General features: G+C 38.3%; 1 long non-coding RNA gene and 1 pseudogene across 1 annotated transcript; one reads left to right on the forward strand and one right to left on the reverse strand.

Annotated features, from left to right (window-relative positions):
* LOC145585084 (laccase-10-like) overlaps positions 1-26,957 on the reverse strand; it is a 159,348-nt pseudogene that overhangs the window by 75,033 nt on the left and 57,358 nt on the right.
* LOC145585081 (uncharacterized) lies at positions 22,371-26,937 on the forward strand. Its single transcript, XR_014100548.1, has 3 exons — positions 22,371-22,688; positions 22,775-22,855; positions 22,963-26,937. It is a non-coding gene; the product is annotated as an uncharacterized LOC145585081 (long non-coding RNA).

Consider the following 26,957-nt stretch of genomic DNA (forward strand, 5'->3'; position numbering starts at 1 on the left):
AACCTACCACAGACACGACTCTTAGTGTTTAGAGAAACAGGTAGCATGCTTCTCCCATCTGATATCTCATACTCTCCCCTCCCTGATGGATATGTATGATAAAGTCTTAACTTCCTTCTTACAACTCTACTCTTTCCCTAATGTTTGGACACACTCCCTCATCCTTCCATTGCTCTAACAGTTGTCATGTCTAACCATAGAAATTCTTCTGACACCTGCACATATATAGAAACTTTAATTGAACATGACAAATTATAAACCAAACTGCATTGAGTTAAAGTAAGTGGTTTTTTTGTACCTTCTAGTAAATTTAAAATAGGGTATGTCCTGTCAACTCCTATGGTACTGTTGAAGCTCTCCACAAAGTTGTTGGTGTTCTCATCACAGCACAAGTTTGGGTCAAACTTGAATTTTGTCAATCTCTCAAGTGGGCCCATGTCTTTGAACCATTTCACTGCTCCAAGTCTTGCAGCTTTCTGAACTTGCTGGAGAGCTTTTTTGAAACTGAATGCTGAATATGCATTAGTCACAGCCTAGAAAAGTTGGTGCATGACCACAATAGGATATCCAGTCTTGAAGTTCTTGCATAGATGCCTTGCACAATACCTACTGTCACAAGTTGGCCAAACTTGATCTAATGATGGATCAATTCCCTTAACATAAAAAAAAGGACTGTTAGTAAACCAGTATTCAAGTCATGGTAAAATACAAACGAGAGTTAGTAGCAACACCTTCTGCCTGTCACTCAATACTGTCCAGTTATCTCTTCCTGTCTGAGTGAGTATGTTTTTCAAATGAGTAAAGAACCAAATCCAGCTATTATTATTCTCTAAGTCAACCACTACTACTACAAGAGGGAATATCTCATTATTCCCATCCAATGAGACAGTAGAGAGTAGTACTCCACCATAGTTGCCTTTTAAGTGGCAATTATCCACACCCACTAAGCCCCTACAACCATTTATGACATCATTGATTTGAGTAGCAAAACTTATCAATATGCATCTGAATCGAAGAGCTCTCTCATGTTGCTTTGTGTTTTCCACAAGAAAAATGCTATAGAACCTTGGTTCCTGCCCTTAATCATCTCACAATATCATGGTAGCTGCCCATAGGAATCATCATGTCCACCTTGTATCATCTCCATATATAGCAAAATTCTTCATCTTGTATAAGCTTGAACGTGCCATTCTCACACCAAATTTCTCCTAGGTGTAGTTGATGAAAACTTAGGACTTCTTCTAGGTGTAGTTGATGAAAGCTGAGATTTATACATGTTCAAGTTATCAGAAGGTGCTGCTAGCGAAACATGTGGTGGAGAGTCAGGAGAAATCTCTTCTAAAAGTTTTGGTAGCTTTCTACTGTGTAGTTCACAAGAAGGGGGTGAGTTTTGAAGTCTTGTTGGGTTTTTTCTAATAGGTAATTTTTGAATTGGTTGTTGTGTTGAGCTTCCCATAGAAATAAGGGTGTCTCACATGTGTGGGAGATGGTTGTGCGCCAGGCTCAACAGTGGCCATATGAGGGGTTTAGGCTGGGAAAGGAATCATAGGTGGGCCATAATAATTGTTGGGTGTAGCTTGTACATTTTGGGCAGCATTGAGGTTTTCTTGTGGACCAACAATTGGATTTTGTGCTTTTCTCACAGTTTGGGCAAGATTCCAAATGAAAGCAGGCTTAGCTAAGCAACTAACCCACTCATCTATTTTTTTTAATTAGTGTAATATTGTTAACATCTTAATCAAAGTCCCATTATCTACCAAAGATATACTCTTTCCACTAAAACAATAGTGTAACCCAGGATATGTTGGTACCTCAACTTCACTCTTTTTAAACTCCTCACACATCTCATTAAGCACATCAATTAAGAAATATCTATCTATATCATTTACCTTTACACGAACACACCTAGCATGATAATGGATTTTAAGAATTTCCTCATCCATCTGTAATATACAACATGCAAGAACTCTTTAAACACTAACAATTACACCGAAGCACTAAAGCAACAACATTGCAAATACAACAACCAAATGCAATATATACCTTCTTATCTCATGATAATGACACAAACCGTAGACATCTACTTTTGGCCTCCTATCCCGACAGGTCGTGCTATGACGATAAGTAAAACTATCTTTGTGTTGGACCAACGTGAATAATGCTTATGGACAACTGATTAAGTCACAAGAATGCAAAATGAGTAGCCTAACCCAAAGCAAAATGAATTAAGGTCCAAATTAACTAAGCCCGCCGATTTTAATTAGGCTGAAGCCCGAGGTTAAAACCTAATTTTGACGGATTTAAAGGCGACTAGGTTAAAAATAAATGAGTCGCGCGCATCTCAATGAGTCGCGCTGGTCTGGTGCGCGCAACTTAATTAGTTGCACGTGACACCCAGCGCAATCTCTAGTGATGCGCTTGCGGAAGATTCAGAATTTCATAAAAATATAAAATCGAAGCTTACCATAATACCGCGCGCAAGACATCCAGTTGCGCTGCCCTTAGAAGCGCATCTAAATCACTAGCACTGGGTTGTCGCGCGCAACCCATTTAGATGTGCGCGACACCTGCTGCGGCAGAACACTCGAAACCCTAAATGTATCCATTCCCTATAAATAGAGGCTTAATACGAGGCTTAAATGGACAAAAATTAACCCAAAACTCTAGCAGAAACTTTGTGAACTTGTGTACTCTTAAACCTATTGTCCTAAACACTCACCCCCTGAATACTTGTTACTACGGTAGAGGTTCCTTAATAAGAAGGAGTCCATAAGTGTTCTAAACGAAGATCTAGCAAGGAGAAGTGGTAAATTCCCGAGCACTTAGATCAATCACCTTTACTTTTCTTGTTTAAATAACTTTTAATCAATTAATTAGTGTTGTTTGATCACTTTAAAAAAACTTTTAATTAATTAATTCCACATAGTATCTTATGTTAAATAAAGAATAGAATTGAATAATTAATTGTTAATTGATCACCTAAGTCAAGGCGAATCTTGTTTATTTATTGTTCTTTTCACTAATATTGATTAAATAAGTATAACGACTTTTGCAATGTAATTCCTACGTGATTAATGCTTGTAAATAAAATCAACTAACTTAGTTTTTAGGAGCCACGTTGCATATATTGTTTGGTGATGAAATTGTGAAAAAGGAAGAGCTAGTGGAGGCCGCACTAGGGCTAGAATAGCGATTCCTACCTAAAAGGAACGTTATTTTAGTACCCTTGCTCCTGAACTCATTTCTGGTACACGTAGACCAATTTGGGCATGGGAAAACTTACAATTCGTGCTAAATATCCCTTGAACTCTACTTTGGAGAAAGGCATGTACAAGGTTTATGAGTTTTCCTAAAACTCATTGGCGACTCCTACATGTTTCTTACAGAAAAAAGTAATGATAGGATCAATTCTAATTTAAGGTCCCCCAAACGGTCAGGAATTCAAATCCTAATACATCCTAAAAAGTGTAAAGTCCTAGGATTTTAAAGGGCCATGGGCATTTAAGAAGAAGGATCCCCTACGATGGGCACACCCTCCTTATAGTGGAGACTCCGCTGGGGACTTAGAGGTTACAAGATTAATTTTTAGTTATGGTCCAAGGTTTCCAACACTAGGTTGCCTATGGGTTGTGACGGGAATTAACTTGGATAATCTCTAGTTAGAAAGAGAGACTTGAACGCATAATATCTTCCTTTTTCACAAAAGTAAAAGCCAAACAAGCAACATTTCATCATGCATAATCGTAGCACACTATAACCTTTGGGGATTGGCTTATTGACTAGGGGTTTCCAACACTAGGCTTCTATCCTAAAATCAATAACAATCATCCCACCCATATCGCCAACAATATGTTGGGAGGGCTATGTCATGAGTCAACACGTTGAGTGCTTGATTTGTGCATCGTTCCTTAAGATATGGTACCTTTGGACACCCAAGCTTTAGACCTTAGAAAGGCATTATGTGAATCTTGGCTTATGGTATGCTTATGTGATTATATGACTATATGCGACGTGTTTAGGATAGCTTTTTTTTTTTTAGTTTGGTTAGGTTCCCAATTACGAAGTTGTCCCTTCGTAATTTTGAGTCGCATTCGAGGCGTATCATAAAAAAAAGTCGTTAAAAAAAATGAGTCACAAACATAAAAAAAAACTGCTCGGAAAAAAATCGCACGAGCAAATGGCGCGCGCAACTCACGCAGTTGTGCGACCACGACCAAGGCAAGAGCCAGAGATGCGCGCGCCTTCCGCGCGCAACCTGGTTACTTGCGCGCGCCTACTTTTACGAGATCCTTTTGATTCCTCAAGAACAATTGACTCGTACAAACAATATAATTATTAATGAATTGTTTAAAGGCGATGATACCCATTCGAATGCATCTTGCGTCTTTTTCCCTTTTTTTTCTTCCTTTTGTCTTCTAAACAAGCGTATTGATTTCCTTATCCTTTCACACTTCCTTTAGGGCCGGTTTCCAATAGGAACGAATACTCCCGGGCACTCGCATTCTACGTTTATCATCAAACAATTCACCCCTTTGAAACCAACTTCCCTCAACAACTTACTCTAGTCCAACAATGATGTCAACCATAGAGCAACTCCAAGAAGAGATTGTTCATTTGAGAGAAGAAAAGGCTCAAGAGGCCGAGGAGAGAACAATTAAGAAACTAGAAAAAGCTGAATAGAAAAAAGCCAAAGCTTTGGCTTTACAACAAAATATGGATGAACTATCCATAAAAGAGAAGTCGTTAGAGAAGGTTGTTCTTCCTTCCACAATGGGGAACAAGTGCTTTGACGCAGAAAAGTTTGCTCCTTCTACAGGACTCACTTTACCAGAAAAGTTTGTAGCTACGGACTTGCCAATATTCAAGGTGACCAATAATCCAAAATATCATTTAATGAGTTTTACTGGCACTGTGGCTTTAGAGGGAGTTGATCCTAAGCTTTATGCTTTGAATTTCCCTTTATCTATAGACCTAGCCGCGAGAGAGTGGTACTATGGGCTAGATGCTAAGTTCAAGACATCATGGGAAGATGTAATTTCGGCTTTCATTACCCAATATGAGAGTAACGTAGAGTTCAAATCAACTTTGCGTGAACTTGAAATGGTTAAGCAAGGCAACGATGAAGGTTTCCTTGCTTTCTATGGTAGATGCGAGAAAAGGCGGCCCACCTTGCCCAAAGGCCACCTAAACTCGAGTTTGTACAAAAGTTCATTGGCAATTGTCATGAAAGGTACAACAAACATCTACGTTACCTTGGTTTAGACACTTTTCAAAAGGTCTATTCTGTGGCTACTAGGATTGAAGATGATCTTGCTAAAGAAAGGCAAATAAGCCTCATCATCATCAACCTAAGAACAACTACAAAAATGAGAATGATAACACTTCATCCTCTATTGACGTATTTGCGACTTCCACGCAATATAATAGTACAATGTGATATAATGACCCTCGAAAAACATGGACAAAAGAAAGAAGATTCACGTAATTTCCTGTGAGCTATATAGAGTTGCTTGAAAAACTAAATGAAAAAGGATTGCTCACACTAATAGGGCCAACGCCACCCACTCATCCAGAAAAAAGAAACTCTCAATGGGATGACAATGCCTATTGTGCTTATCATAGAGGTGTTGGACATGATACTGAACGTTGCTTTGTCCTAGAGCATAAAATTCAAGATCTAGTAGACGATGGGAGAATTCCTACGCTTAAACCCACCAACAATGTATCCTCATTAGGGACATTTCACATTGATGAGGATCATATGGGAAGCGACACATTCAATCCTATGAATTATATTTCTCCCATAGGGAACCCTCTAACCACAACACTCATAGGGGCAACTAATGAAGTGTGTGGGTTATGGGACGACGACTTCCAAGACTTGTATGTCTCTAAGTATGTCGCCGTCCCACCTCCACCTTATCTCCAAAATGAAACAGGTGGAGCGCTTGATTGGGATCATTTCTTGGGGAAATCACAAGACTTATCAAATCTCTCCTTCGATGAACAATGTCATCAAGCACAACTCATGGAGCATCTTGAAATGGAGGCACATTCAAAGCCTCTAGAAGAAAGTTGGTTCACGATTCCTACAACTAACCCAAACGAGATAGATCATCTAACTCGTTCTGGGCGAGTTTATCGAACGCAAACAAATGGATCTTTGACCACTCAAAATCAAGTCAAAAATCTAGTACGACCTCCACCTGAGGTAGAAGATCCATTGGTTAAACAACTTCGCCAATCTAAGGCGAATGTTAGCATTTGGGAACTCCTAAGTACTTCTAAAGAACATAGGAATTCTCTTATGAATGCTCTAACTTCTTTGTCTATATGTACGGACACAACTCCACAGGATCTTGTTAGCTTGCTTACTAGAGAAAAATCCGACAAACCAATCACCTTTATTAGTGATGATTTGCCCTCAAAAGACAATACCCACAACAATGCACTATATCTAACTGTGGGGTGCAAGGGATACACCATCCCTCTTACTTTAGTTGACAATGGGTCTGCCGTAAATGTATGCCCATTACGAATTGCGAAATATTTAGGCCTTAATCCAGAAAAAGATTTTCAATCAACAACACAAAGTATTAGGGCTTATGACAATTCAAGGAGATCAGTGTGTAGGACTGTTAAGCTACCAATTACCACAAGCCCAATACAAAAGGTGGTTGAATTCCATGTCATGGACATTAAACCTACATTCAACCTTCTTCTTGGACGTCCTTGGATACATGAGCTTGGAGCAATACCATCTTCGCTCCACCAAATGATTAGGTTTAACTATCAAGGTCTTCCTATGACTATACATGCTTCTCCTCTTAAAATAGCGATAAATGATCAATCACTTTTTGAAATAAACCATGATAATGATGAAGAGGAAATGTGGGGATTCGCCGTAGAGGCAATTTGCACACTAGAAATGGTGGAAAGCCTTGAAGAACCATTCAAGCTTGATCCATATTCCACCCTAATAGTAAACAACATCTTATTCAAGAGTATTTACTTTCCTGTGATGCCTTTGGGAATAGAAATAAAGAAATCTCTTCTACTTCCTATCCCAAAGAAAAGCTCTTCTATTAAATTGGGATATAAGCCAACCAAAGAAGAACTCAAGTCTCACGATGCTAAGATCAAAGCACGTAGAATAGAAACAAGAAAGGGATAATCTCTTTACTCCCATCTTACAATCGAACTCTCAAAGGACAATTCATTAGGGAAGGAGAAGATTACCCATGTTATGACTTTCTAGAACCACTAGTTCTAGAAGGTATCAAGAAGTCTGGATTCAAAATATTCCACGATTGCTACTTCTTAAATGACGATTTCGAAATCGTTCAATCAAAACACCAACTCTAGGGTGCTATGATAGGCAAGCATTTAACTTGCTATTTGGACTAGAGCAAAACCATGTTGCTACAATGACTAATCAAAAATTCCATCCAAGATGAAGCTTTTGACCCAACCTCATTGATCACCCCTTTCAACTAAACCTTTGAGCATGGATGGAGAAAGACTTTCAAGTGGATTAACCATAAAGGTGACAAGCTGGAGATCACCACAGGCGAAAGGGAGATTTTTGAAGAATCTAACGATGAGTCTAGTCTAGATTTTAAGGAAGCTGAAAATTTAGGTCTTGTGGCCATTATTGAGTCTTTATTTTCTAGTTCTAAGGATGAGGATCCCAAAAAGGATTCTCCTCTCAATGTACTTTCTTTTGATTTCAATATTATGAGCTCTATTTCCGAGTATATGCCTTCTGTTGAATCTTTTGAATGCTATAATAATCAATCTAATGAAGATGATAACATTAACAAACTGGTTAAATTAATGAATGAACGAGAACAAAAGAATTATGTAATTGAAGAAACTGAAACAATCAGTATAGGACCCAATGAAAACATTTGCTTAACCTTAAACCTGGAAGAGCGATCGATCCTCATATCGACGCTTAAAGAATTTGAAGACGTTTTCTCTTGTTCATACAAGGACATGCCTGGAATAGATAGGGAAATCGCGGAACATACCATTCCCTTGAACCCTACCTCTAAACCAATGAAACAAAAACTTCGACGAATGAGACCTGACGTCGCTTTAAAAATAAAAGAGGAAGTACAAAAGCAATTAGACGTAGGCTTCATTCGGGTATGTAATTACAGTCCATAAAAAGAATGGACGAGTTTGCATGTGTGTTGATTTTAGGGACCTCAACAAGGCTAGCCCTAAAGACGATTTTCCTCTACCTCATATTGACATACTAGTAGATAACACGGCTGAACATGCGATGTTATCCTTTATGGATGGATACGCAGGTTACAACCAAATTTTAATGGCAAAAGAAGACGAAGAAAAGACATGCTTTATTACCCCTTGGGGTACAAAATGCTATACCGTCATGCCTTTGGTCTAAAAATTGCAGGAGCTACGTACCAAAGAACGGTTACGACTCTCTTGCATGATATGATGCATAAAGAAATAGAAGTATATATGGATGACATGATCGTGAAGTCCAAAGATAGAATAGGACACATAAAAGCTTTACGCAAATTCTTCACTCACATAAATGAATATAAAATGCGATTGAATCCACAAAAATGCGCCTTCGGTGTGACTTCTGGAAAGTTACTCGGATACGTAGTAAGCACACGTGGTATTGAGATCGATCCCTCTAAAATAAAGACAATTGTTGATATGCCTCCCCCTCAAAATGAAAAAATAAATTAGTCGATTTACCAATAAGTTGACAATGACTTGTGAGCTAATATTTAAAAATTTGAAAAAAGAGAATGGGACGATCAATGCCAAGAGGTCTTTGAGAAATCAAATATTATCTCAAAAGTCCACCAGTTTTAGCACCACCAGTACCCAAACTACCTCTTAGGCTATACATCACCGTTACAGATACAGCCACAGGAGCCATGTTAGCAGAAGAGGTAGAAAAAGTAGAGTGTGCAATATATTATATAAGCAAAAAATTTATCCAATATGAAACAAAATATAGCACCTTGGAAAAAACAAGTTTAGCATTAGTGTCGGCAACCAAAAAATTACGACATAATATGCTACCCCACACCACTCATGAGATTTCACAACAAAATCTGATAAAGTATTTGTTTGAACAACCACCCATATAAGGAAGAATATCCAAAGGGTTGGTAATGTTTGCTGAATTCGAACTAAAATATATTCCTGAAAAGTTAATAAAAGGAAAAGTAATATTCGATTTTCTCACTCAACATCCTATTCAAATAAGTCATGCAGAAATGACTCATCTTCCGGATGAAGAGAATCTCATGACACAAGATGACAAGTGGGTAATGTACTTCGACGGTGCATCCAATAAAGAAGGATGTGGTGTGGGAGTGTTACTCATAAGTCCAGAGGGAGCACATACTCCAATCTCTGCCAAACCAGACTTTGAGGCTACTAATAATGCCGCGGAATGTAAAGCGTGCATTGTTGGACTAGAAGCAGCAGCTAGCATAGGTATGCAAAAATTAGAGGTATATGGAGATTCTAGCTTGGTAATAAATCATATACTTTAAAAATGGAAAATTAAGAACTCCACAATGATATTATACCAAGCACACCTAGAGCAACTCATCGAGCATTTTAATTATATTGACTTCAAATACCTCCCAAGGTATGAGAATCAATTAGCCGATGCGCTAGCAAAATTAGCCTCAATGATCAACATTTCAGATCACTTAAATAAGATGCCATTGTGCGTTTATAGAAGAGACGAACCAGCTTATTGCAACGCAATAGAGAAAATAAATGACATCAAAGGAGAAAGTCCTTGGTATGATCATATCCTCCAATACATAACTCATGGCACATATCCTGCAAATACTTCATCAAAAGACCAACGAGCTTTGAGAACACTCGCAACCCAATATGGTTTATTAAATGGTTAATTATGCAAAAAAGTACCCAATAGTTAAATCTTATTGTGTATAGACCACCCTGAATCCACGCGCCTTATGGAGAATACTCACAAAGGTGTTTGTGGACCTCACATGAATGGAAAAATTTTTGCCAAAATAATCTCACGACAAGGCTACTTTTGGTTCACCATGGAACATGATTGTGGAACATGATTGCATACAATATGTCAAGAAACGTCCAGAGTGCCAAATGTTCGCCAATTTACAAAACCTCCCACCATCTGAACTATATAATCTCACTTCCCCTTGGCCCTTTTCGACTTGGGGATATGACATAATTGGTAAAGTTTCTCCAATAGGAGCAGGAGGACACGAGTACGTACTAGTAGCATCGTTTACTTTACTAAGTGGATCGAGGCTGCTTCTTACATTAATATCACTTCTAAACATGTCGCAAAGTTTCTCAAACGAAACATATTTTGTACATATGGAGTTCCACATGAACTAATTAGTGACCAGGTATTTCTATTCAAAGCAGAAGTCGAGACCCTCTTAGCTCATTATAAAGTAAAACATCATCATTCGTCTCCATATAGACCCCAAATGAACGGAGCAGTAGAATCGACGAATAAAAACATAACAGTCATCATTAAGAAAATGGTAGAAAACTATAAGGATTGGCCGAACAAACTACCCTTCGCTCGATGGTGTTATAGAACATCCAAACGAACATCAATAGGAGTAACTCCATACTCCTTAGTTTTCGGCATGGACGCAGTTCAACCAGTTGAACTAGAAATACCATCCCTACGCATCGTACTCGAAAGTAAGCTACCAGAAGCTGAATGGGTACGAGCAAGGTATGAAGAGCTTTTATTCCTTGATGAACGATGATTAAAAGCTTTGCATCATGTACAAGTCTACCAACGACGCATAGCGCGACACTTTAACAAAAGGGTACGACCCCGTAATATTAAAGAAGGTGACATTGTACTAAAAAAGGTTAGGGGTCCACCAACCGATCCAAGAGGCAAATTCAAACCTAATTGGATAGGACCATACCGCATAATTTAAATTCTATAAGGAGGAGCCGTTCGATTAATGGATATTGGTGGCGATGAAATCCAACAATTAATAAACATTGATCGACTTAAAAAATATTACATATAAAAATCCGGATAAACTCGTTCATTCACAATTAACGATCATGTCTCCTAGCATTCAAAGAAAGATTCTAAGTGTTATGCACTTTACCAAATCACACGATAAAGTTCATAACACTTGGGGGGATAATAAAAAAACATATACCGTTCAAAGTGTTTAGATTTTTTCGAACATCACGAAAAAACACTTCACACTTGGGGGGTAATAATGATTAAAAAAAAATTTAAAAAAAATACACTCGTAGCATAGGTGTCGCGCGCAACAAAATCAATTGCGCGCGACAGGCACGCGTAACCCTAGACGTTGCGTGTGCCACCTAATGACGAACTACGAACCCAGAATTTTACGCTTAAATAGAATTTTGATTTTTACTAGAGATAAAATAAGGGCATTTTTCAAACATTATGTATACTCGGAAAACAACACAATTAAACTTTGATTTAAATTATTAAACAAAGTTTGATTAATTTTTCATTTAATTTCTAAAAGTAGGATTAAAGAAAAAAAACAAAAAATAATAACTCTTTTTTGCAAAGAACTACGCAAAGACTTGATTTCGTAATACGAATACATAGGCAATCTTTATGATTCAGTTATATAAAAAAAAGAGCTCATTTTTATTCCAAAAAAAAATTCAAAAGATATCATAGAAATAGATAATAAGTAATTAAAAAAAAACATATTAGTGATTACACTTTATTAAAAAAATTATTAAACTACTAATAGTGTGTAACGCACTAAGGTTTTACTATGTCCTTAATCGTCACAGTTGACGGAGGAGTAGTTTCCATTGTAGTACTCTCAGCGACCTTAGAGCTTTCCCCTTTCGTAAAGGAGGGCATCGTGCCTTGCCGGGCCGTCGCGGGTCGTGCCTGGCCGTGCTTGGGCGGGGCTCGTGCCGGGCCGTGCTGTGCCAAATTTTGGCACACCCCAGCCCACGGCACGGCACGGCCCACGTGCCTGGCGGGCCGTGCCGTGCAGGGCTGCGGGCCAACCCGTAATTTTTTTTTTATAAATATATATGTATATAAAAGAAAAATCGATTTATTGTGTTATAAATAATTAAATAAGTTTATATAAATAAACTAATTTATTTATTAATTAAATAAGTTTTTTTAATTAAATAAGTTTATATAAATAAATTTATATAAATAAACTTAATTAAATAAGTTTTATTTGGGCATGGGCTGTGCCAGCGTGCTGCCCGCCATGCCCATGCCGTGCCTGTGCCGGATTTCATTTTTTTGTTCACGGCACGGCCCACATGTGGGCCGCCGTGCCATGCCAGGTTGTGCCAGAGTCGTGCCGGGCCCGTTCCCATCTTTACCTCTTTGCCTTTCTTTTTGACCCAAACGTTATTCTTCAACTTAGGAATAGGGGCCTTTTCAACTCTCTTTCCCTTATCCTTAGCATTTGTTGGAGCCTTCTTGCGAGGATTTAATGAAGGATCCTTAATCTTCACGCCTTGTTGCGCAGGTTTAGGAGGAGCCTTCCTTTTAGGTTCCCTTGAACGAGCCTTAGGTGATGAGGAGAAGTCTAACTTTCTTATCACTCTTTTGTTTTGGCCATTAGAAGGAGTAGCAGTAGCTGAATGCATCGAAGGCTTGGGTGGATTGCGAGCCGAGGCGGCTTGATTTTGTTAACAAGCCTTATTTAATTCTCCCTTGTCCGCCGCATTCATCCAAGCTTTGAAAAAGGAAGATAGTACTATGCTCGCCGTGTTATTTTGCACCACCCACTTAAGAAGGCTAGACCAATATTCCATCCAACGAGGAATCCTTTCAGGTTTAAAATTCACATCTTTAGGGGCATCACAATCCTGTGGGGGAATAATTTGTTTCATCCCGTACTGTCTCATCACCCTGCAAGGAAAGATGTAAGTAGTACTAGAGAGGCCTAAAAGCCTAATGTAGGGACAATTAAAACTATTCCCAATCATACTACTTATGTTCCACCAAGGAATCACAAAGCGTATGTTAGGAACGTTCTCACTCCGTCAGCCTCAAGATTTTGTGGCTGATCAACAATTCGCAAACGCTCCATGAGCCAAATCCAAAAAAAAGAAAAAAAATTAATTAATTTGCGACATTACACCAACAGGTGGCGAGCGCATGACAATCAGTCGCGTGTATCCTAGAAGATTGCGCTGGTCAGGGCAGCACAACTTTCAAGGCTGCGCTGAGATACGACGCAAAAAAAAAAAAGAAACGTACGTGTAATAGGAGTGGACTTCCCGTGAAATCGTTCTCGTTTGGGTCTTCTCTGAGGCAATTCAAGCAAAGTACGGTTTCCGCCAAAGCTAAGGGAACGGGTGAATAACATCCCTCTATTTGTTCCACTATGAACACAATAGAATAATCTCCATATTCTTTACCTGTCCTAAGCAAACAATTGACAAAAAGACAAAAACACAAAGCACGAATTTTAAAACATTGATTAGTTAAATTGTCACGAGGGGCGACGAAATATTTAATAAATTGAATTAAATTCACGCCTTCTTCTGTCCCAATTTTGGCCATATCATTGTCATTTAAGCAAAAAAATTGTTGAAACACAGGTTTGGAATCTGACAAGGTAAAGGCATATGTCACGGGGAGAGTATTTGCAGGGAAGCCTAGTAGAGCCTCAAACTCGCCAGGTAATGGGACAATTTCATCCCCTTTAAAGAGGAAAAGATGGTGGTTCGAGTCCTAATGATTAACTATGGCATGGAGGAAATCAAAATTTATATTGAGTTGCATATAGCTTAATAGGATATCAAGGTGGTATATTTTAAAAGCTAATTTATCCTCAGTTGAAAGAGAAGTGACCCGTTGTTTCAAATGTTGCTCAAATGTTTTTACCATTGTTCAAACCAAAGAAAAAGAAAAAGAATGTGGCGAAAAAGAGAAATAATTTTTCTTTATAATACCAATTAATGTGAGATGATCAAAAGCCTACACAAAACCACGTTTATATAGATCCAAACGGGGTAATTTTTCGGCAATTTTCGCCCAAAGGAAAGTTCTCCCGCAGGTGGCGCGTGCACCTCGCGAGTTGCGTGCGCCTACCGCGCACAACCAATTTACATGTGGGCAATAGCCACGCGCAACCCATCTTGATGTGTGCGCCCTGTTCTGTTGCGACATGTTGGTTGGTTTATTTCCATATTTCGGACTACTTAATAATGGAATATCAACGAAATCTTATGACTAATGCATAAGCTTGCCTTTGTTAGTTTTGTTTCCTTTCTTTATTCTTTTTATTTTATTTTTCTTTCTAACTTCCTTTATTTTATTTTATTTTCTTTTAAGTTCTTTTTTCTTTTACCTTTTTTTCTTCCCCTTTGGTTTTCTTTTCGTTTTTTCCTTTTCTTTTCTTTTTTTTATTTTTTCGAGGGGGGTAAGTCGGAAACCCTTTTCCTCCCTTGGAAATTTTTTCGCTTTTTAACACTTATAGAAATAAATTATGATATATACAAAAAATGTGTGTCATATGTACAACAGAAAAAATAAAAAATGTATATGTACATTTTCCATAAGCCAAAATAAATAAATAAATAAATATATATGTATATAATAAAAGTGGAAGTCATGATGCTCGGCAACTCTTGGAAAGCTGTTGTACATCCTGTAAAATCCAAAACAAAGATTAATACAGAAAATGTGTAATAACTTTGAAAAACAAAAAAAAAAGCAAACAAACTTACCGCGACCATCCGATGATCACGGCATGACAAAGCCACGAGGGCTCTGCTATAAGCTGCTCGAAAAGCACACATAGTCCTCACCATGCCGTTCACGGTCTCTCGCGGAACCTATTTCAAATAAAGGACAGTAATAAAACAAATGAATATGAAATATTGAAAAGAAAAAATATACATGTATACCGACTCAACCGTCTCCAGTACGGACGGTATGTCCTCATCCTTCACCGCTGGAAGAATCTCACGAATTACCGACCCGAAAGCGTCTGTATACGTGATCTCTGCCGTGGAAGGCACCCAACCACCCAGCTCGACTCGCTGAAAATACAATAATAAAAAAGTCAAAGTGCTGAACATAAGATAAAGAAAAGGAAAAGAAAAGAAAAATACTAACCGGAACGAAAGGTGGAAAAGAAGTCAGCCTGGATGCAACGAATGTCGGGTTAGATGCACCCGGCAGCACCAGATGCTCTGCTGGATAACCACGGATCGCCTGAGCTCGATCCTCGGTAGACAGCAGGTCCGGACGCAGCATCCGAATCTGAGGGTCTGCAAGAACCAAAGGTTCCTCTGACGAGAACTTCTAGGAGACACGCTCGCCTAAGAACTAAGCGTCCGTCCTCTGAAGCACAGAAAGTCCTTGATAAAGGACCCGAAAACGGTAGCGAACCATACCTGCCTGGACAGCCTCAGGGACCCTGACAACCAAACTCCAAGGATGGAGATCGATATATAAAACACGACCACATGATAAAATCACTCAAAAAATATATACATGGAAATGTGTGCTTTCAAAATCATACTCACCGACGTACGAGTCTCGGAAAGAACCCTCTAGCAAAAGTCGCCGGCTGAAGTTGCTCGTCTTTTCCTAATCATGACCAGACGATGGTCGATAGGAAAACGAGCCTCCCCAAGTATCCTGGGGGCTAGAAAAGGCAGGTACGAATACCCCCAAGCCTAAGAAAATAATACGATAAATCAATGGTGATGAAAAAACATATAAAAGATTAAGATACGCACCTCGAGGATACGACCATGCCATGAAATAGAGATCTGAGGCACCTTAATAGCTGCCGCGGAATCCATCACCCGGGTCGCCTTGCCCATAGCTGTAAGCATACGGGCATACGACACCTCCGCCCAACTTAGGTTACTCACTTGCCCCAAATCACTAAGGAAAACGAGTAACCTGATAGCAAATCGCTTTCCCCGATCACTCAGAATGGTGACGGGAACAAGGGCAATGTATATATGAGACAGCTGCTCGGGTTTACACTACCGATCTACCTCGTTAGCTGACAGCTCGCCGGTAAGATCTGAGTAAGGACAAGACTGCGCGTACATATGAGGGGCTGCTGCAAGACGGTTCCCCACGAGGTCACGCAGCCTCTCGTCTGAGCCCTATACGGTCACCATAACCACATGCTCACCTCCGAAAGGATAACCCGTGATCATAGAGAAGTCAAAAGGGGTAACCGTCATCTCTCCCCATGGGAAGTGGAAAGTGTTAGTGGAATCCCACCAAAACTCCAGCAACCCACGAAGGAAAGCTTACAATACAGGCTGACTTGACAAGTCCCGAAGAGCTACCAGCTGGGGGCTGATCCCCGAAAGCTCCACCACCTCCTTTACCGCGTCAGTTAAACTCTTGAAACGGCCTCTCAAAACACCTGAGCCGTACAAACGCATGCTAGGCTGACTCTAAAAGAAAAAATACGAGAAAATACTATCATGCCTTTTCAAAAAAAAAGAAACGATGATAGGACAAAGCCGCAAAAGAACTCACTATGTCGCGCCAACTCTGAATCAATATATGATGGTCCGGGTCCCACTTAAGGACCTAAGGGTCCCACTTGGGAGGAGCCTCCCAGACCACATCCTCATGACGACGTCGATTAGCCCCGACGTGTCGCTCTCGAACCTCCTCACGGGGACGTGTCACCCTCTTTCGAGGGCGAATTTCCTCGTCAGGCATAGGCACTCCTAGGTCCTCCACAGCATCGACGAATGGAGGGGAATCCATGCTATAACGGATAAAATTCCTTATTAGTTTGTTTTTCCTAAAAAGACTAGTATACGTGTTCTAGACTCATTTCGGCAGCATAACGGCTTCCGAAAGGGTAAAACACAAAAATCGAATGCCGCCCACGCTTGGGGGCTACGATACCTGCAGTTAAACTCAGTAAATGGGGGCTTTAATACCACAAAAGCCATCCTATACCGGTTTTAACTAAAGTATTCTAGAGATTATATTCCTAAATCTTAAAGAATCAACTAATTTTAGACAACTAATAATAACATAAACATAATTATTGTCTACCAAACAATCTTGAGGTTCGAACATGGTAAAAAAAACAAGCTAAAGTGTATACTTCACGTCATTTCCGGATTCAAAATTTCAAAATATGATTCATGAAAGTAATTGTAGTTCTAATACTATAATTCACTTCATAATCAACAAGTATAACCTAACGAGCAAGCAAAAACAACAAATTCAAAATAAATTCGAAAAAAATGCCATGAACGTATTTAATCAAAGAAATGCTCATACAAGGTTCAATACTCAACCATTTTTCATGAAATTTGTTGCAAAACACACCTTAACATAGCATAACAATATGGAATGAACAATTTCAAGAATTATGGTTCAAATGTTGGGGTTTTACGGTTCAAAACTATCGAATTCAGCCAAAAATGGAATAAAACTAGCAAAAACTTACATTGGATTGTGGCAAATATGAATAGGGGATGAGATTTGCTTGCTTTAGCCTCCAAGAGCAAAGAATTCCGAGCTTTGTAGAATGAGAAAAGGACGAAAATGACGAAAGAAAGAGAAGAGAGAAAGCGAACTGAAATCGCGCTCTTCGATCTCTCTTTTACTGACTTAAATCTCGCGCGCAACTCAATTAGTTGCGCGTGACAGCCCAGTGCAACTCAGAACGATGCGTGCACCTGGCCAACGCGACCCATTGAGTTGCGCTCGGATACTAGTCACTTAAAAGACCGATATTGAGATTTCGATCCATTTGATTGATTTTTAACGGTTTTCTTACTCGTTGTTAGACGTAATGGCGCGCAAATTATCGAAATCTTATAAATTGCTTTGCATTTTTATTTTCTTCTTTGATAGTTTTTTGCATCATCTTGCATACACACCGTGTTTTGTGCCTACCCTAAGCATACGTTTTGGACGTTTTTCGTAAGCGTGTCTTAAAATGTTCCATAGTGGTGCTTTACGTAAAAGCTCCCATAGACAGGTTTGTCATTTTACTGTACTGACTTTAGAAATGTCACATTCTTTTCTTTCTTTTTGGCGTCTATAGTAAAAAGGATGGCGTATCGTACAGCGTAAAATTGTATGGCTTAGGTGTTGCGTAAAATTTCACCTCTTTTCCACCAACGTGATCTACCTCCCGTAACTAAAACGGTAGAATTTTCTGTGTTTCTGTCTATCTGTAAGCGTTAGCTAAACTAGCTTAGTCAACTGGCGCGCCGAACCAGTCGAGAAGAAACACTTCTCGATTGGAAGAAAATACGATAGTTAGTGAGCGTACTGGCTTATAGGACAGTTAGGGTGTTCGTCCATCCCTGTATAAAGAGCGACATGCAAAGTCGCATCTGTTTAGACACGTGCCCCCAGTCCTGAGACACGTGTTCTCATCTTGTGGACAAAACTGCTGAGAGAGTTGCCGATTTTCTTCTCTCTCTCTAGATTTTGATATATGCCTCAAGTCTTGAGACATGTATTCTATCTTATGGACCCTAAATAGTGCGTTTTGGCAAGCGAGTGTGAAGAACTTTATTCACGTGTTAGGCTACGAATGCCGAAACACCTCTCCTTTTATCATCTTTTAACTTGTTAAAATCATTAACTAAAGTTCCAATGACATATCGAGGGACTTTAGATCAACGGTGCCATAACTGAGAGGCTATCATCCTCTTTAATATTCTTAAATCGATATCTTCTAATGACATGACATCACCCAGGACAGCCTTTACATGTAAAAGCGTTCTACAATTGCAAAGGATCAATCTAGATTCTTTAGTGTGCTAAAACTAGAAAATATTTTTTCTAGCCTTAATAGCTACTTGTCTCAAACACTTAGCGAATCAAGGATTGTTTCGACATCCTTAACATTACTTAAAGATTCTCCATTCTTAGAAAACATCGCAGACTGAGTCTCGAATTTATTTCCTAGGCTACTTTCATCCTCGTCTATTCTAAACTCGATTAAAGTGGGGGTTAAATGTAGACATCTACTTTTGGGATCCTGTCCCGACAAGAAGTGCTATGACGATAAATAAAATCATCTATGTGTTGGATCAATGTGAAGAACGCTTATGGACAACTAATTAAGTTACAAGAATGCAAAATGATTAGCCTAACCCAAAGAAAAATGAATAAAGGTCCAAATTAACTAAGCCCGATCATAATTAGGCTTAAGCCCGAGGTTAAAACCTAATTTTGACGGATTTAGAGGTGCCTAGGTTAAAATAAATGCTGCCGCAGAAAAATCCGTGCGCGTCTCAATGAGTTGCACTGGTCTGGCACGACACCCAGCGCAACCTTTAGTGATGCGCTTGCGCAAGATTCAGAATTTCATAAATATATGAAATCAAATCTTACCATAGTGCCGCACGCAAGACATCCAATTGCGATGCCCTTAGCAGCGCATCTAAATCATTTGCGCTGGGGTGTCATGCGCAACCCATTTAGATACGAGCGACACCTGCTGCGGCGGAACACTTGAAACCTTAAATGCATCCATTCCCTATAAATAGAGGCCTAATACGAGTATTAAACAAATAGAAATTAACCCAAAACTCTAGCATAAACTTTGTGAACTTGTGTACTCTTAACCCTATTGTCTTAAACACTCAACCCCTCAATACTTGTTACTACGGTGGAGGTTCCCGAACAAGGAGTCCATAAGTGTTCTAAACGAAGATCTAGCAAGGAGAAGTGGTAAATTCCTGAGCACTTAGATCAATCACCTTTACTTTTCTTGTTTAAATAACTTTTAATCAATTAATTAGTGTTGTTTGATCACTTTAAACAAACTATTAATTCATTAATTCCACATAGAATCTTGCGTTAAATAAAGAATAGAATGGAATAATTAATTGCTGATTGATCACCTAAGTCAAGGCGAATCTTGTTTATTTATTGTTCTTTTCACAAATATTGATTAAATAAGAATAACGACTTTTGCAATGTAATTCCTACGTGTAATGCTTGTAAATAAAATCAACTAACTTAGTTTTTAGGAGCCACGTTGCATATATTGGTTGGTGAAGAAATTATGAAAAAGGAAGAGCTAGTAGATGCCGCAATAGGGCTAAAATAGTGATTCCTCCCTAAAAAGAACGTTATTTTAGTACCCTCGCTCCCGAACTCATTTCTGGTACACGTAAACCAATTTGGGCATGGGTGAACTTACGATTCGTGTTAAATATCCCTTGAACTATACTTGGGAGAAAGGCATGAACGAGGTTTATGAGTTTTCCTAAAACTAATTGGCGACTCCTACTTGTTTATTGTAGAATAGCGTAATGTTAGGATCAATTCTAATTCAAGGTCCCCTAAACAGTCAAGAATTTAAATCCTAATACATCCTAACAAGTGTAAAGTCGTAGGCTTTATAGGGCCGTGGGAATTTAAGGAGAAGGATCCCCTACGATAGGCACACCCTCCTTACACAAACACGCAATCAAACATGGATTAAAACCCCACCCCCAAAATTTATGCATGTAAACCATTAATTCAAGCACATCAGTAACTATTTTCAACAAATTAAAACATCTAAAACCTAAATTTAACATCTTTATGCGTAATTAAACAAGTACAAAGAGAGGAAATTAGGGATGTAATGGGTTACCTTTGACAATTCTTTTATGCAGAAATGACCAGAACCTTCACCCACTTTATCTCCAACCAAATGGTGATTTTGCTCTTCGAATTTTTTCCCAGCAAAATTTCTCAACTCGCAAATTGTTCTTCGAATTTAGGGTTTTTGTTCAGAAACAAGTGAGGTCATGAATGAATGAATGAATGAATGAAACAGAGAGACTCGGGGGGAGGGAATTAAATGGAAATAGAGGGAAAGTACAAAAGTTAGGTGACAACATTACCTATATCTGACGTCCGTCATTTATGGTGACTAAGTAATGTTACAGCGTAATCACTTGTGGGACCTTGAGGTTATAGCGTGGAACTTTTCAAAGGGAGGGACACATCTTGGAAAAGCCAACACCTCAGGGGTATAGTTTAGAATTTCCCTTATATTTTTATCTTTTAGGAACATATAGATGATTTTTACACTTTAAAAATTGATTGATAATAAACATGCTTATATAAACAAAATGTATCCAATAAAATTATCAATCAATTTCTCAAAATCTGCGTACATATAATATTCGATTTCACATGGGATATCTACATATTTCATCCTCATATGGAGGAATTAACTTGATAGCACATACTTGAGTACATAAATTATTTTAAAAACTTGTACATTAATAAATATATGTACCCAAAAGGTGTTAATGCAGTAAAACAAATAATGAGGAAATACAAGTTCATCTATTAGATCGACATAACATGTCATTCTAGAGGGCAGGGTTGTTAAGCTGGGGGGGGTCTTTGGTAATTTCCTCCATCTTACTTGTCTATAATGCCACATAGCTTTTGTTATGTTGTCCACGTGTACATGTTGTGTTGTACATATCCCGTTTACGGCATTTAAGGTTTGGTCCTCGAATTGGTCGCCGACATCTGCCCATTCTGCCCGGTCTGCCCGCTTTAACTTACTCAATGCCTTGGACTCTATTATTAGAGGTCATAGTAACAAAGTACATCATTGTTCCTATCACCATCTTCGTCTCTACTACATTGCTTTTCATACAGGATTTCCCCAACAGATCGATTTTCATGAATTTTCCCAGGTTTGTATCCCATGCCACCCACTGCTCAATAGACATTGGATATTTTTAATTTTTTGTTAAAGATTTTAATATTTTGTCAGTGTTCTATATCAATTAGGAAGATTTTTCTATTAGTTATTTCGAAATTAATTGGGCAAATTTTGAATAAATATAATTTTTATATTGATAAAATTGGGCCGATTTTGATTATATGTTACACTAAGTTCTGGAAAATGTTTTCACATCTGATTAGTTCAGATGTTGTGATTGTGGTGTGTAATTTTTTGATTTTAGATATTGTGACATTAAATTGGGCAGATTTTGATTGAGATTTATCAAGTTCAATTGGACTAAACTCTTTACAAACACCCGATATTTATAATCTGGGGGATTGTTTTAGGGTATTCTGTAATTATGTTGTTATACTACGTATGAAGTTGAGTAAAATTCGTGGTATATCAATTTTAGATACTGAAATGAAATTGGGCAGATTTTGATTATATGTTATACTAAGTTCAATCTGATTAGCTTCATATGCAAAATTCCATTCGCTAGTACTAGCGTACTGCTCTGTATGCGTAGCCTCTAATAGATGTTCCCTTAACCTCTAATAGATGTTCCCTTATCACATTGTAGCCATATAACCTGGTGTTAAATATGTCTATAATGAAGTTGGGTAAGCGTAGTCGAGCAGTCTATGATACAAGGGTGCCTAAACCAAGCACAATTAAGAACAGTGTAAGAAATTTTAGTGAAGAATGTATTCTATCTATGCAGGGCAATGGTCAATTGTAGTATGTTCATTGATAATTGCCATCATTTTTTAATTTGTACTGTAATTGGAAAGTGCAATTGAGGATGATTGTGATGCCATGGCAAGTTCGATAGAGGTAATAATCTTTGCGATTGTGGAGTTATTGTTCGTACATATCTAGTAAGGCATCGCTAACTTACTCTATAAAATGAAACAGGTTGCAAACACCCCGAAAACGATGGCATTACATCCAGAATTGTTTAAGGTGTTGACATTATTTGATGAATTACATTATTACAATTCAAAATTAACTATGGTGGTTATTAATTATATCCATAATGATTTAAGCAGGATGACAGCAATAACATTATTGGTGGTGCGGTGAAAACAAAAGGAGAAGTATTAAACTATCATTCACCGTGTAGTCGTCGGGTAAGTTATGTTATGCTATGAACAGGAGAATTAGTGAATCTTAGTACTGATATTAAAGTAATCAATCATTTTAAACATCCATTTTAGCCTCCGAATATGAATTGCAGAATTAAAACATTTGGACGCATATGCCAAAGGTTTGATGACAGAAGAAATAGGTGAGTGAATGAAATGGGTTTCGGAAGGTTGCTATATTTTGCTTCTGGTATGAATTTCCCTGGACAACTGGCTTACTGGATAGTGTAAGGAGGGTGTGCCCATCTTAGGGGATCCTTCTCCTTAAATGTCCATGGCCCTTTAAAAGCCTAGGACTTTACACTTGTTAGGGTGTCTTAGGATTTGAAATCCTCACTGTTTGGGGGACCTTGAATTAGAATTAATCTTATCATCACGCTTTTTATAAGAAACAAGTAGGAGTCGCCAATGAGTTTAAGGAAAACTCATACACCTTATTCATTCCTTTCTCCAAAGTAGAGTTCAAGGGATATTTAGCACATATCGTAAGTTTACCCATGCCCAAATTAGTCTACATGAACCAGAAATGAGTTTGGGAGCGAGGGTACCAAGATAACGTTCCCTTTAGGGGGGAATCGCTATCCTAGCCCTAGTACGGCCTCTACTAGCTCTTCCTTTTTCACAATTTCATCACCAAACAATACATGCAACGTGACACCTAAAAACTAAGTTAGTTGATTTTATTTACAAGCATCAATCATGTAGGAATTACATTGCAAAAGTAGTTATCTTTATTTAATCGATATTTGTAAAAAGAACAAAAATAAACAAGATTAGTCTTGGATTAAGTAATTAATCAACAATAAATTTATTCAATTCTATTCTTTGTTTAACACAAGATACTATGTGGAATTAATTAATTAAAAGTTCGTTTAAAGTGATCAAACAACACTAATTAATTAATTAAAAGTTATTTAAACAAGAAAATAAAGGTGATTGATCTAAGTACTCGGGAATTTACCACTTTTCCTTGCTAGATCTTCGTTTAGAATACTTATGGACTCCTTCTTGTTCGGAAACCACCACCGTAGTAACAAGTATTGAGGGGGTGAGTGTTTAGGACAAGAGGGTTTGATAGTACACAACTTCACAAAGTTTCTGCCAGAATTTTAGATTAATTTATGTCTGTTGAAGCCTCGTATTAAGCCTCTACTTATAGGGAATGAATTTAGGGTTTTGAGCATTCTACCGTGGCAGGTGTCGTGTGCATCTAAATGATTTGCGCGCGACATCCCAGCGCAAGTGATTAGATGCGCTGCTTTAGGAAGCACAACTAAATGTCTTGCGCGCGGCAATATGGTAAGATTCGATTTTATATTTTTATGAAATTCAGAATCTTCCACAAGCGCATCACTAGCAGTTGTGCTGGATGTCACGCGCAACTGATTAAGTTGCACGCTTCAGACCAGCGCGACTCATTGAGATGCTCGCAGATTTCTCTACGGCAACATTGATTTTTAACCTAGGTGCCTCTAAATCCGTCATAATTAGGTTTTAACCTCGAGCTTAAGCCTAATTATGATTGGGCTTAGTTATTTTGGACCTTAATTCATTTTGTTTTGGGTTAGGCTAGTCATTTTACATTCTCGTGATTTAATCAGTCGTCCATAAGCATTCTTCACGTTGGTCCAACACAAAGATAGTTTTATTTATCGTCATAGCACTTCCTGTCGGGACAGGAGGCCAAAAGTAGGTGTCTACAGTTAGCCCCCACTTTGATCGAGTATAGAATAGATGAGGATCCAAGTAGTCAAGGAATAAATCCGAGACTTAGTCTGCGAAGTTCCCTAAGAATAGAGAATCTTTCAGTAATGTTAAGGATGTCGAAACGATCCATGATTCGCTAAGTATTTTGAGACAAGTAGCTATTAAGGCTAGAAAAAGTATTTTCTAGTCTTAACACTCTAAAGAATTTAAATTGATCCTTTGCAAATGTAGAACGCTTTTACATGTAAAGGTTGTCCCGGGTGATGTCAAGTCATGAGAAAAAATCGGTTTAAAGGGGATTAAAAGGGATGATATCCTCTCAATTATATCATCATTGGTCTAAAGTCCCTCAATATGTCATTGAAATTTAGCCTGACTTTAAAAAGTTTAAAAATGATAATAAAAGGGGAGGTGTTTTGGCATTCGTAGCCTAACACGTGAATAAAGTTCTTGACGCTTGCTTGCGAAAACACAGTATTTAGGGTCCATAAGATAGAAATACATGTCTCAAGACTGGAGACATATATCAAAATCTAGTGAGAGAGAAGAAAATCGGCAACTCTCTCAGCAGTTTTGTCCATAAGATGAAAACACGTGTCTCAAGACTAGGGGCACGTGCCTAAATAGATGCGACATCACATATCGCTCTTTATACAGGGGGTGAACGGACACCCTAACTGTCCGGTAAGCCAGTAAGCTCACTAACTACCGTATTTGCTTCAAATCAAGAAGTGTATGTTCTCGAATGGTTCAGTGCACCAGTCGACTCGTTTTAGCTAACGCCTAAAGAAAGTTAGAAATTCTACCGTTTTAGGTACGAGAGGTAGATAACGTTACTGGGAAGAGGTGAAATTTTACGCAACACCTACACCATACAATTCTACGCTGTAAGATAATGCCATCATTTTTGCTATGACCGCCAAAAAGAAAGAAAAGAACGTGACATTTCTAAAGTCAGTACAGTAAAATGACAAACCTGTCTATGGGAGATTTTACTTAAAGCACCACTACGGAACGTTTTAAGACATGCTCACGAAAAACGTCCAAAACGTATGCTTAGGGCAGGCACAAAGCACATTGTGCATGAAAGATGATGCAAAAAACTATCAAAGAAGAAAATAAACTACAAAATGCAAGGAAATTAAAAAAAGATTTTGATAATTTGCGCGCCATTACGTCTAATAACGAGCAAAAACCGTTAAATATAAATCAAACGGATTAAAATCTCAATACTAGTTTTTTAAGTGACCAGTATCTCCACAACTCAGTGGGTCGCGCTGGCCAGGCGCGCGCATCATTCTGAGTTGCACTGGGCTGTCACGCATAACTAATTGAGTTACGCAAGACATTTAAATCAGCAATAAGAAAATCACTGAGCAAGATTTTTCATTTCGCTCTCTCTCTCCTTCCTTCGCCATTTTCGCTTCTTTCTCTCTCTAAAAAGCTCAAATTTCCTTTGTTTTTGAAGCTAAAGGAAGTAGATCTCATCCTCTATTCATATTTTCCATAATCCAATGTACGTTTTTATTAAATTTTGTTCATTTTTTGGCTGAAATTAGGCTTTTTTCAAACCGTAAAACCCCAAAATTTGAATTTGGGTGTTATTTATTTGCTCCACAATTCTTGAAATTATTTATTCTATATTATTATACTATGTTTAAGGAGTGTATTGAACCTTGTATGAGCATTTCTTTATTTAAGTACGTTTTTTTATTTTTTTTCTTCGAATTTCAGCTCGAATTTGTTATTTTGCTTACTCATTTTGGTTATATTTGTTGATTATGAAGTAAATTACAGTATTAGAACTACTATTACTTTCATGAGTCATGTTTTGAAAATCTTTAAATCTGATAATGGCGCGAAGTATACATTTAGCTTGTTTTTTGCCATGTGTCGAACCTTAAAATTGTTTGGTAGACGATAACTATGTTTATGTTATTATTATTCGTCTAAAAGCAGTTGATTCTTTGATACTTAGAAGTATAATCTCTAGAATAATTTAGTTGAAACTGGTATAGGATGACTTTTGTGGGTGTTAAAAGCCTCATTTACTGAGTTTAACTGCAGGTAACGTAGCCCCCAAGCGTGGGTGGCATTCGATTCTTGTGTCTTGCCATCTCGGCAGCCTTTATGCTGCCGAAATGGGTTTAGAACACGTGTGTTAGTCTTTTAGAAAGAAAATAAACTAATAAGGAATTTTGTCCGTCATAGCATGGAGTCCCATCCGTTTGTCGATACTGAGGAGAACCTAGGAGGACCCGTGCCTGACGAGGCAGTCTGCCCTCGAAAGAGGGTAACACGTCCTCATGAGGAGGTTCGAGAGCGACGCGTCAGGGCCAATCGACATCACCAGAAGGATGTGGTCTGGGAGGCTCCTCCC

Source organism: Chenopodium album, chromosome 16 (assembly GCF_948465745.1).
Source record: "Chenopodium album chromosome 16, dcCheAlbu1.1, whole genome shotgun sequence".
In the NCBI taxonomy this organism is placed as follows: domain Eukaryota; kingdom Viridiplantae; phylum Streptophyta; class Magnoliopsida; order Caryophyllales; family Amaranthaceae; genus Chenopodium; species Chenopodium album.